Source organism: Apodemus sylvaticus, chromosome 1 (assembly GCF_947179515.1).
Source record: "Apodemus sylvaticus chromosome 1, mApoSyl1.1, whole genome shotgun sequence".
NCBI lineage: Eukaryota > Metazoa > Chordata > Mammalia > Rodentia > Muridae > Apodemus > Apodemus sylvaticus.
Genome location: NC_067472.1, coordinates 211,099,997 through 211,111,467, shown reverse-complemented (window position 1 = coordinate 211,111,467; position 11,471 = coordinate 211,099,997). Strand labels below are relative to the sequence as shown.

At 34.5% G+C, this 11,471-nt stretch overlaps 2 pseudogenes; both read right to left on the bottom strand.

Annotated features, from left to right (window-relative positions):
- The window catches only part of LOC127685088 (uncharacterized), a 251,676-nt pseudogene extending 248,610 nt beyond the window's left edge, over nt 1-3,066 (bottom strand).
- Nucleotides 1-11,471, bottom strand: part of LOC127676347 (ubiquitin-conjugating enzyme E2 G1-like) — a 1,073,095-nt pseudogene that overhangs the window by 311,965 nt on the left and 749,659 nt on the right.

The following is an 11,471-nucleotide window of genomic DNA, read 5'->3' as shown; positions in this document are numbered from 1 at the left end:
AAAATCACCCAAAGCGACATGAGGTTGAGAATTCCTGGCCTAGGAAAACTCACACGTGGAGATAAAAACATGTCCATGAGTATCGGCAATTCAAAGGAAAACTTCCAGTGAGGTCCTGTAAGCAGAAACGAACACATAGTCCCTTTGTTTCAGAAATAATTAGGCACGGGCTTGTAATTTTTTTCAAGAAATAGAGTTTACAGTTTTCCCATCACAGTGGCTGAAATTGTGTTTTAAAATCAAAGACATGTTTGGTAAAAAGATCAGCATTCCTGTTGATTTCATCCGTTAAAAAGGCCAATGCCAAAGCATATTTGTGGATTTTAGTTGTTTTTCTGGAAAAGAGTACAGTGTTTATTACAGAAAGATGTCTAAACAAGATCATTTGCACTCAATAGAAGCACTATTCAAAATTGGAAGTTTCTGCATCTGACCCCCAAAGAAGGAAACAAATGGATTTATTTGTGAGTTGGATGGAAATGAGAACCAGGAAAATAGAAAACACTTTAAAAGTTCATGACAATGTGGTTTCTAAAAATTAGATATGGTATTGAACTATTCCACAGAGAACATTTCCAACTCCGTTTTTGAGTTCTTGTGCAGAATGTAAAGAGAAATCCATAGATATCGACAAAATAATAATACGGATCATGACTTCATTTAGAAATTATTGAGCAATATAAAAATACTGGTGTTCTAAGAGCCATTGAATTCATGATCTTTTCTTATAACCAACTTAACTGGTTAAGGATGTGAAAACATGATTTATCAGTGCATAATAGTCTCTCTGCAGCAAAATTTGGTTCCTGTACTTACAATCAGTTATAATTAGTGGCCAATGTTCTTAACATGTCCCCTCATATCTAACCCCTTCTTGTTAACTTTGTCTTTCAATGTTTTGCTGAAAGAAAATATTTTCTAAAGATTTATTTTTAAATAAATTCAAATATCTAACATGCATTTGGTAAATGATAGATGTCTATGAATATGTTTTGATGTACTTGAGCAAGTATTATGTAGACCATAAGAGGGAAAAACATCCAAGTGTCTTATCAGATACTTTGTTTTAGACTATACTTGCTTCAAATATGGAGGTGTACACTTGTGACAGGTAATTAGTGCAGAGATTAAGTTCTTTCCATATCACCCAAGTATCATTCATCTACTTTCTATTTACAAAGGAATGTGATATATTCACTCTGGCTACTTCTCATCAATATAATTTAATATCTAGGAAACATCTTTGATAATACTTATAGTTCCACTAAATCAACACTCGAATCCTACTGAGAAGTAGGAAAATAAGGAAATTTCAGTGATATTTATTAATGCCAGTACTATATGTTTATAAAATAGAAGTGATTTTGGTGTAAATTGTATACAAAATATTCATTTTTTTGTAATAAAATTGGGCCAAAAGTCAGTGGGAATGGAATAAGACCACATTGTGTTTGTTTATGCAAAGAATTATATCTCCTGTCTAATTTTTGCCAGCTTGTATAATTTTATCAATAAACACTAAACATACACCTATATATTCAATAACTAAATGTGAGATAAATACAATCAGGTCTTTTAAAAAATTGTAATGTCGTGTTGCTATCATTCTATGCACTAAAACCAGCTCAGTTTAGAATATTATTTATCACTACACTCAAAAAATCTCAATTAAATTTTTACTAATACACAAAAGCAATTTCAGAATGGACCTTTTGAAATGTGCAAACTATGTCATACAGCTAAACCTTAGGAAGCATCAGTTACTTACACTGTCTGTGTAGCCTATTAGTGACGATGACTGTGTTTTAAAACAACTATCAGAAATCCACAAAATGGGTATCATTAATACTTTGGTAGCATGTGCTTCTCTATTTAATAAATTACTGAAAAAAGCCCCACAAGATATAAATATAATTAAAAGGTCTGAGATTAACCAACTTAGAAACGAAAGGAGAAAACATGTTTCTTAAATAATGACAAAAAATCTAATAGACAACTTCTGTATAACTGTTGTCAAATATTCCAACTGTCCCACAACACAATGGTCATCCATGCTAGTGACAAGGGACAAAAGTAGTCATGACTGTTATTAATAGCCTCACTACTCAAACATATCATTGGACCCATATGTTCCAAATCAGTTTTACTCTAAAGAGTGAAAGCTAAATTGAACATTGTAAAACACAGAAGCCAGTGATATTATATGAACAGTATGGGGTAAAAATACAGTGCTTTTGGATTATCTATTTGAACACTTGGATGTCTTGCCCTCTAATAATCTAAATATTCCCTGCTCATATACATAATAAAATATCCATCCAGTCATTCATATGGCGTAGGTATTAGTAAGTGTAGAAATCTCTATCCAAACTGGATGAAGCTTTTCAAGGCAAGAAGTGACAACATTCGTTAAGTTTGAGAGAGAAAGTTTGTATATCTATATCTCTATATATATATGGTTCTTGTAGACTATGTGTGCCACGAATATAACTGAAACCAGCATATACTTTAGGAGCAAAACACTGATGGAAGGACTTTCAGTAAGGTTTGTGACCATCTATTTTCATGTACTTGGGGTAAAACACAATGAAATATTACAGAATCAATTTCAATAAGTCATCACTGTGTAGAGTGCAATATATACTGTTATTGGGAGGGCTTTGTGTAAAGATTCAATGTAGATATTGCTATATTCTTTAGGGTCCAGGCTTCACTGGGGAAAATAGCACTGAATCTGTTAAAGAATTAAGGTTGTTTCTTCGTATTCAGAATTAGCAACAGGACAGAAGACTCAAGGATTTGTCTAATATTCAGGCTGAGACCACAGAAGAAATATTCTAGATGTCTTTTACATGGAAAAGCCAAATGCACTTACAGGACATTCAGAGTCTGGTTGAAATAATCTTTCTCCATGGGTGTCTGAACTGCTCCAATGACGAAAGTACAAGTGTAACCAAAATCTTCTTCAATGAGTTCACTGAGATGTATTCTCTAAAAGCACCTGGGATCAATGGCCACGAGGAGTGGAATATTGAGGAGGAAGAGGACTACCATCAAGATCAACATATTTATACTGTCTTACACTCAAGCAAGGTGGATTGTTAAGTCCCGTGCCTAGCAGCACATCAAATTTCTGCCTGCTTTTATTTCCCTTGGCAAAGGAGAGGTTTGCGGCATATCTGTGATTTTTTTTTTCAGTCTGTGTCTGAGCCGTGGAGACTTCTTAAACACTCTCTTGCCTGGGGCTCTGCACCTGCTATCCGCAGCACATGTAATAAACAAGAGCAGGAAAATAGGATAATTGATTCTCAGGATCAATGACATTGCATTTTTCAATGCCAGGAAGGAAGCCTGTTTTCCAAATTTGATTCTTAGAAAGTTTTAACAAGGTCTTTATGTGAACAGAGAAATTATGTCAAAAGGATTCAAAAGGATGATTCACCTTTAGCCATCCAGTAATAGCACAACCATAGCTACTGGAGACACACAGGACATTGTATTAAAAAGTCCAAGTCAGGGAGAGGCAGTCTCATGTTTATAGTCAGAGATACACAGAGAATGTACAGTACGGACTACATCACACCAGTGACATGAACCGATTATCTAAACAAGGTTTGTGTTTAAATTTTCTTCAGGATCAATAAACAGAACAAATGTGAAATATATTTAATCCTGCTCTATCCCAAATTATGAAGTTCTTCTGAGATCCACAGTTAATTTACCTGATGAAAAATTGATTTTTAAAGGTTCAACCAGATCCAGAGAAAATGCTGTGTGCTTTCTTTTTTCTTCTTCCTTTCTTTTTTATTGGTTATTTTATTAATTTTCAAGTTTTATCCCCCTTACACGTTTCTCCTACAAACACTGCTATCACTTTCCGCTCTCCAGCTTCACTGTCCCATCACAGTGCCCCCCTGTCCCATCACAGTACCCCACTGTCCTATCACAGCGCCTCACTGTCCTATCATACTGCTCCACTATCCCATCACAGTGCCCCACTCTCCCATCACAGTGCCCCACTGTCCCATCTCTGTGTCCCTATGTCCCATCACAACACCCCACTGTCCATCACAATGCCCCACTGCCCCATCACAGTGCTACACTGTCCCATCACAGTGCCCCATTGTCCCATCACACTGCCACACTGTCCCATCACAGTGCCACACTGTCCCATCACCATACCCCACTGTCCCATCACAATATCCCACTGTCTATCACAATGCCCCACTGCCCCATCACAGTGCTCCACTGTCCATCACAATGCCCCACTGCCCCATCACAGTGCCCCACTGTCCATCACAATGCCCCACTGTCCATCACAGTGCTCCACTGTCCATCACAATGCCCCACTGTCCCATCACAATATCCCACTGTCTATCACAATGCCCCACTGCCCCATCACAGAGCTCCACTGTCCATCACAATGCCCCACTGTCCCATCACACTGCCCCACTGTCCCATCACTGTGCCCCACTGTCCCATCAGAGTACTTTTATATGAAAGGGTTTTCCTGAGTCAGTATTTACTCAGGGAAATTTATTTATTTATGATTTATTTATTTATTTATTTATTTATTTATTTATTTATTATAATTATTAAATATATCCATCAATTTTTATTTATCACCATAATTTATTATTTGCCATTTATCATTTATTATTTATCATTATCTACATTTATTATTTATTATTGGTTATTGTTTATTATTATGTATTATGAATTATGTATTGTGTATCATGTATTATGTATTATTTTTTATTTTATTTATTATTACTTTTATTTACTTTGGGCAGTCTCTATCTACTCAGGGAATTTCTGGATGCCTTACAGTCTGTCATCCAACTCACCAGTCATGGTCAGGATCAGTTGTGGATGGAAAATATTACAGTTAATTGGTTAACATGAAAAACATTTTAAAATAATTAAAAGGAATTATAAATTATAAAGCCTTAAAATAGAAGAATTCAAAGGAAAATGATATAGTAAAAATGCTAGTAGTAGAAAATGTATGAATACTAACAGACAAAACATGTAGAAAATATTTCTGATAAAATTCCAGATTTTTCTGGAAATCATTTCAGAAAGAATGGAAGAAATATAAAGAAAGACATGACAAATTGAAGAATTGGATAGAAAATAATATAGATAAAATAGTACTAATAGAAAATATATCTACACTAACTGACAAGCAATGTAGAAAACTTTTCTGATTAAATTAAAGATTTCATGGAAATATCTGATACAATTTAAGAAATATATAGGAAAAAGTTTTCCAGTGAAGAATTCGATTAAAAATAATGAAAATTAAGGTGTATATATAGTTAGTATATCAAAACTAATTGACACTACATGTAGTAAAATATTCAGATGAAATTGAAAATTTTCATGGAAAATTGTTTTGATAAAATTGAACAAATATGTAGAAAAGTAGGTTAATATTGAAACTTGGAATCCAAATTAAAACAGATGGAAGTAGAAAACATTCCTAAACCAAATGAATACTCAAACTGAAAATTTTGAATAAATTGAAAATTTACATGGAAAATTTTTTTGAAAAAATGGAAGAAATATATAGAAAAAAGGGTTGCAAGCAAAATATTGTATGGAAAATAATTTCCACATAAAATGGTCATAATAGCATATGTATTAATGCAAACTGACAAAGCTTGTAGAACATTTTTGAGATAAAAAGTAGATATGGAAAATATCTAATAAAATTGAAGAAATATACAGAATAAAATGTTAAAATTGAAGATTTTGATCGAAATTGACACTTGTAAAATAGTAAGCATTGAAAACTTTTACAAATTGAAAAACTAAGTAGAAAATTTTCTGAAAAAAATCAAAGATTTTCATAGAAAATCTTTTTGATGAAATTGGAGAAATATATCTGTGTTAAAATTGAAGATTTTGATGGAAAACAATACACAAGAAATTGTACACATGGATAACACATCAAAACTAACTGACATTCTATATTAAAATAAGTTTAAGTAAATTGATAGCTTTCGTGGAAAATATTTCTGATAAAATCGAAGAAATATATAGAAAAATTATTTGAAATTGAATTTTAGCACTGAAAATAAAACAGATTAAAATGATAACAAAGAAAACATATATAAAATGAGTCAATAGGAAAATTCAAAATTTTAGGAATAAACTAAAAAATAAAATGTTAAAATTGAAAAATTTGTTGGAAAATAATAATGGTAAAAAGAAAAACAGAAAATGTATCTTTACTAAATTATCAACCACATACAAAATATTTCTCATAAAATTGATGGTTCTCATGGAAAATATTTCGGATAAATTTCAAAAATATATAGAGAAGTGTTAAATTGACATTTTTCATGGGAAATAATTCAGTGAAGTTGTGTACATCAAAATATAAAAGTGTTAAAATTGAAAGATTCATTGGAAATTCATAATGGTAAAAGATTAAACATAGGAAATATACCTATACTATTTGTCTAAAGACAGAAAAATTTTGATGAAATTGAAGGTGTTGATAGAAAGGCCTAGAAGCTTGGAATACCCAAGACACAATTCGCATAACAAATGATGCCCAAGACATAGGAAGAAAAAAGTATGGATCCTTGGGTCCTTTGTTGAAAGGGAAAAAATACCCACAGAAGGAGATACAGGGACAAAAGTTTGAGCAGAGTCTGAGGGAAGGACCATTCATAGACTGCCCCGCCCAAGGATGCATCCCATATACAGTTACAAAACCCAGAACCTCTTGTGGATGTCCACAAGTGCTGGCTGACCCGAGCCATATATAGCTGTCACCTGGGAGGTTCTGCTAGTGCAAGACAAACACAGAGGGAGGCACTCTCAGCCAGCCATTGAACTGAGCCCAGGGTCCCCAATGCGGGAGCTAGAGAAAGGACCCAAGGAGCTAAAGGGGTTTGCAACACCACAGGAGGAACAACAATATGAGTCACCCAGTACCCCCCCCCCCCCCCAGAGCTCCTAGGGTCAAAACCATCAACCAAAGAGTACACAGGGAGTTATTTACCCATGGCCCCAGACACATTGACAACAGAGGATGAACTTGTTAGACACCAAATTGGGGAGAGGCCCCTGGTCCTGGCAAGACTTGATGCCTTCGTGTAGAGGAATGAAAGGCCAGGGAAGCGGGGGAGGGTTGATTGGGGAAGGAGAGATGGCTCATGGGATTTTGGGGGGAGGGGTGAACCAGGAAAGTGGACAACATTTGAAATGTAAATAAAAATATACCTAATGAAAAGTTTAAAAATTTTTAAATTTTATCAGAAAAGTATTCTATGTTATTGGTCAATTAATACAGGTATATTTTCTACAGGTATATTTAACCATTATTATTTTTCACCATATTCTTCAATTTTGACACATTTTCTATACCTTTCTTCAATTTTATCAATAATATTTTCCATGTTATTCTTTAATTTTAACACTTTTCTATACTTCTTAATTTTTATCAGAAATAATTTACATCAAAACCTTCAGTTTTATCACCATATTTTTCTGTGCTCTTGGACATTTAGTAAAAGTAAATGTCCTATATTTACATTTTTACCATTATTATTTTCTAACAAACTCTTAGATTTTAACACTTTCTATGTATTTCTTCAATTTTATTAGAAATATTTTCTATGAACATTTTCAATTCTATCAGAAAATATTTCTACCTTTTACAATATTTTAGATGTTTTTATGTCTACCTGAATTATTTTCCAAGAAAATATTCAATTTTACCACTTTTGTATATTTCTTCAAAAATATGACAAAAAATTTCCATCAAAATCTTCATTTTTTTATCAGAAAATGTATCTACTTAACTCTTTAACTAGTTTAGATGTTTTCTATGTCTACCATTTATTTTAATTGTATTATTTCCATGAATTCTGTTTTAACTTTTTAATATAATTCTATTTTTATCAGAAATATTTTCCATCAATATCTTAAATTTTATCAGAATATTTTCTATGTGCTTGTTCACTTAGGATAGATATATTTCTATGTTAACCATTTTACCAATATTACTGTTCATCAAATTTTTCAATTTTAACACTTTTTCTTGGTATTTATTTAATTTTTGTATACTGTTGTTCAATTTTATTAATAATATTTTCTATGTAAGTGAATTTTATCAGAAAATGTTTGTGCTTCCTTCTTCAATTATTTTTGAACTGTTTAATATATCTACCATTTATTCTGTATGATTATATATGAAAACCTTCAATTTGAACACATATTTATATATTTCTTCATTTTTTTCAGAAATATATTCGATGTAAACATTTAATGTTATCAGAATATATTCTGACTCAGTTCTTGAATTAGTTTAGGAATATTTTCTATGTCTACAATTTTATTTGTATTATTTTCCATGAAATTCTTCAATGTTAACACTTTTTTCTATGTTTCTTCAATTTTATCAGAAATATTTTCCATTAATATCTTTAATTATTCAGAAAAAATTTCTATGTCCTAGTCAATTGGAAAAGATATATTTCTATATTGTCTATTTTACCATGCATTCTAATCTTTTAACACTTTTTTCTCTATATTTCTTCAATAGTTTCAGAAATATTTTCCATGTAAATCTTCAATTTTAACATGTTTTATACATATTTCTTCAATTTTATTAGAAATAAATTCAATGTAACTCTTCAATCATAACAGTGAGTATGTTAGATGCAAAAGGTTTAAAAATATTCACCCAATATACTGTTTAATGCATATTAAAATTAAGAGAACGTGTGTGTGTGTGTGTGTCTTTCATTCACAATTCCAAAACATTTGGGCAGGGCTAGAGAAGACAAACACACCCACTGAAAACAGAACACCATCACATCATACAGACATCTTATATAAGGGTATCAGGGTGCTTGTCTGGACATGGTTCCTTTACAGTCAAGTTTGCTCAATAAAATTAATTTTGTGACTAGGTCTACTGATGAATCCACATGGTTCCTTTACAGTCAAGTTTGCTCAATAAAATTAATTTTGTGACTAGGTCTACTGATGAATCCATTCTTGATAATAAAATGATTAATTTTGAGATTGTGATTAAGATTTTAACCATGAAGGGCAAAAATGTATTTTCCATGAGAATATGAAATTTATAACTATATGGCCACATAGGGCTTCACAGCTATATCCTTTCCATGCAAGGAAGGACTCTAGAGACCAGGCTAGACATCACTGTCCATGCTTAGGCTTGGTGGTCATTGTCTCTCTCCAGAAAACACTTATCTCCTGGAAAATAGGGCATGTAATCTGCATGGAGTAATGGGGTGTTGTTAGATTTGAGACATTTAGACCACACTTGGAGGCAGTCAGGTGTGGTGAGCTGTGGTTAATTGAGTTATATAATAGGTTGGAGTTGGCTTAAGGGCAGATGAGAGCTGTTTAGGAAGGGGAAAATTTGGACATTTGCTAACAAATTTTGATACACAACTGTTGGGAAGTGTCTGGAGAGATGGGTCTCTCACAGCCTGACATATACTATACCCTTTGATTTCATCTCTCAGTCAGAGTGTAAGATCTGAATCATCTTGTTTTCGTGATCCCTGTCCACAGGCATCATCTCCAAGCAAGACCATCCTGAGAATGTCCCTCCTGTCCTGAATCTCCACATGCTGAAGGTGTCCCTGGAACTGCCTTCTAACAAGTTCATGCGGCCAAAGCCTAGGAAGTAAGTGGGCATCTCAAGTCTTCTGCTGCCAACTTGATTGACTGGCTCTTCTCTCCATCCTGTCCCAGTTCTCCATAGTTAACACATTTGGAAATAAAGCACACCACTTTCCCATTGTTCTTACACTGACAAATCTCAGTTCCTGAGTCCTCTGGCTTTTGACAGGAAGGTAATCAAGATTTGTGTCCCAGGAGAGTCTCCTGGAATGGGCTTCTCAGCTTCTGTTCAGTGGAGGGAGAACATTAACAGGAAGGCAAAGCCTGTTCTCCATGCCATAATAAATCCCTTGTCTGAACATTCTAGTGTATCCTGGAGAGCTCTAGGCATCCCCTGTGATGTCACCAGTGATGTCACAACACCCACTGCTCTCAGGGCTTTCAATTAGTCCCTAGAGAGTTCACCCATATTTATGTCTGCAAGAAGGAGGAGTCTACTTGAGAGTGAGAATGGGGAGCTTAGAGAAATGAGAGGTAGGCCAAAGGAAGGTGGCTTTCAATCTCACTGTAAAACAGCAAGGAAGATATGGTCCTGGGAAAGGCACGGGGAGTCTTGGAGCAGTGATGTGAAAATTCCTGAAGTAGGCATCTGTGAGCCTGGCTTCCCAGGAGTGTGTAACAGGAAATGGTGCCACTGTGAAGCTAATAAACCTTCCTGCTTCTCATAATTCCAGAAAGCTGAGGATTCTAGTACCTTAGTTTGTCCATCCCCAAAGTCAGGACCTGGCTAGTCTAAAGGTATTCTGCTGTGAATTTTTATATTTTCCTAATATTGGCTTTGGGGTGCAATCTGGAGACATAATGATACCATAAAATGTCAGGTAGGAAATATTTCCCAGTTTATATATGTTCAACACTTTATTCAAAGTTTGTTTTTCTATGTACAGTGGCTATCAGACTATAGTAACTCAGATCGAAATATTCTTATGATACCTTACATTCTCAGGCCTCCTGTGACAACCTTATCCCTGAGAATGAACCGCTAAGCTTCCTGAATCAGCAGATTGGGTGTCAGACATATCTCTAATGCAGCCAAACAACTGTAAGAATCAGAGACTGGATACTTCTTCCAGCTCAGGATTGTTTTGGTCTTCCTGTTAGATGAACTTTTCTTTCTTTTGATGATGGTTTGCCATACACAACTATTTAATCCACAGTCATGAGCCTAAAATCCATTATAGGGCATCTGATTATAAACAATGCATATGTGTGCTTGGGGACTGTACTGTTTTTCCAGGTTTCTGTAGCTACATGGTTGGGGGCTATGAAGCCAAGTTGTACCTTGTGCAGTTGTTAGCAATAATGGATAGGCCATCTGTGTCGTCATCATAAGCATGTGTAGGGAGTTAGCCAAAACCCATGGCTGCTTAGATACCCAAATTTCTATAGGATGATGAGAGAGCTGAGACCCACAGAGCAGGCATTTCAAGCCTGTGCCAAAGTCTTTTCTGTCTCCCTGGCTTCCAGGTAGGCTCTCTCTCTGTTTGGGCCTCAGCCTCGTCTGTGCATTCTCTATGCCTTCTCACTTTCTAAGTTCACTTGTGTTCCTCTAGCTACAGATGATGGGGCTGTCTCCAAACCTCCTCCCTCCAACTATTTTTATCAAGAAGCAGGAAATGTAAATGGAGAATCTGATCACTCACCAGATGCCCAACAAGAGAAATGAGCTGCAAGATTACCCGGCATTTATCACTGATGGATTCTTGGCCTATGGCTATGCATTGTTTCCAATCTCATGGTGTCATTTTTGGGTCCAAGATGCGTCATCTTATATTTTTCAGGCCTTTTGTTCT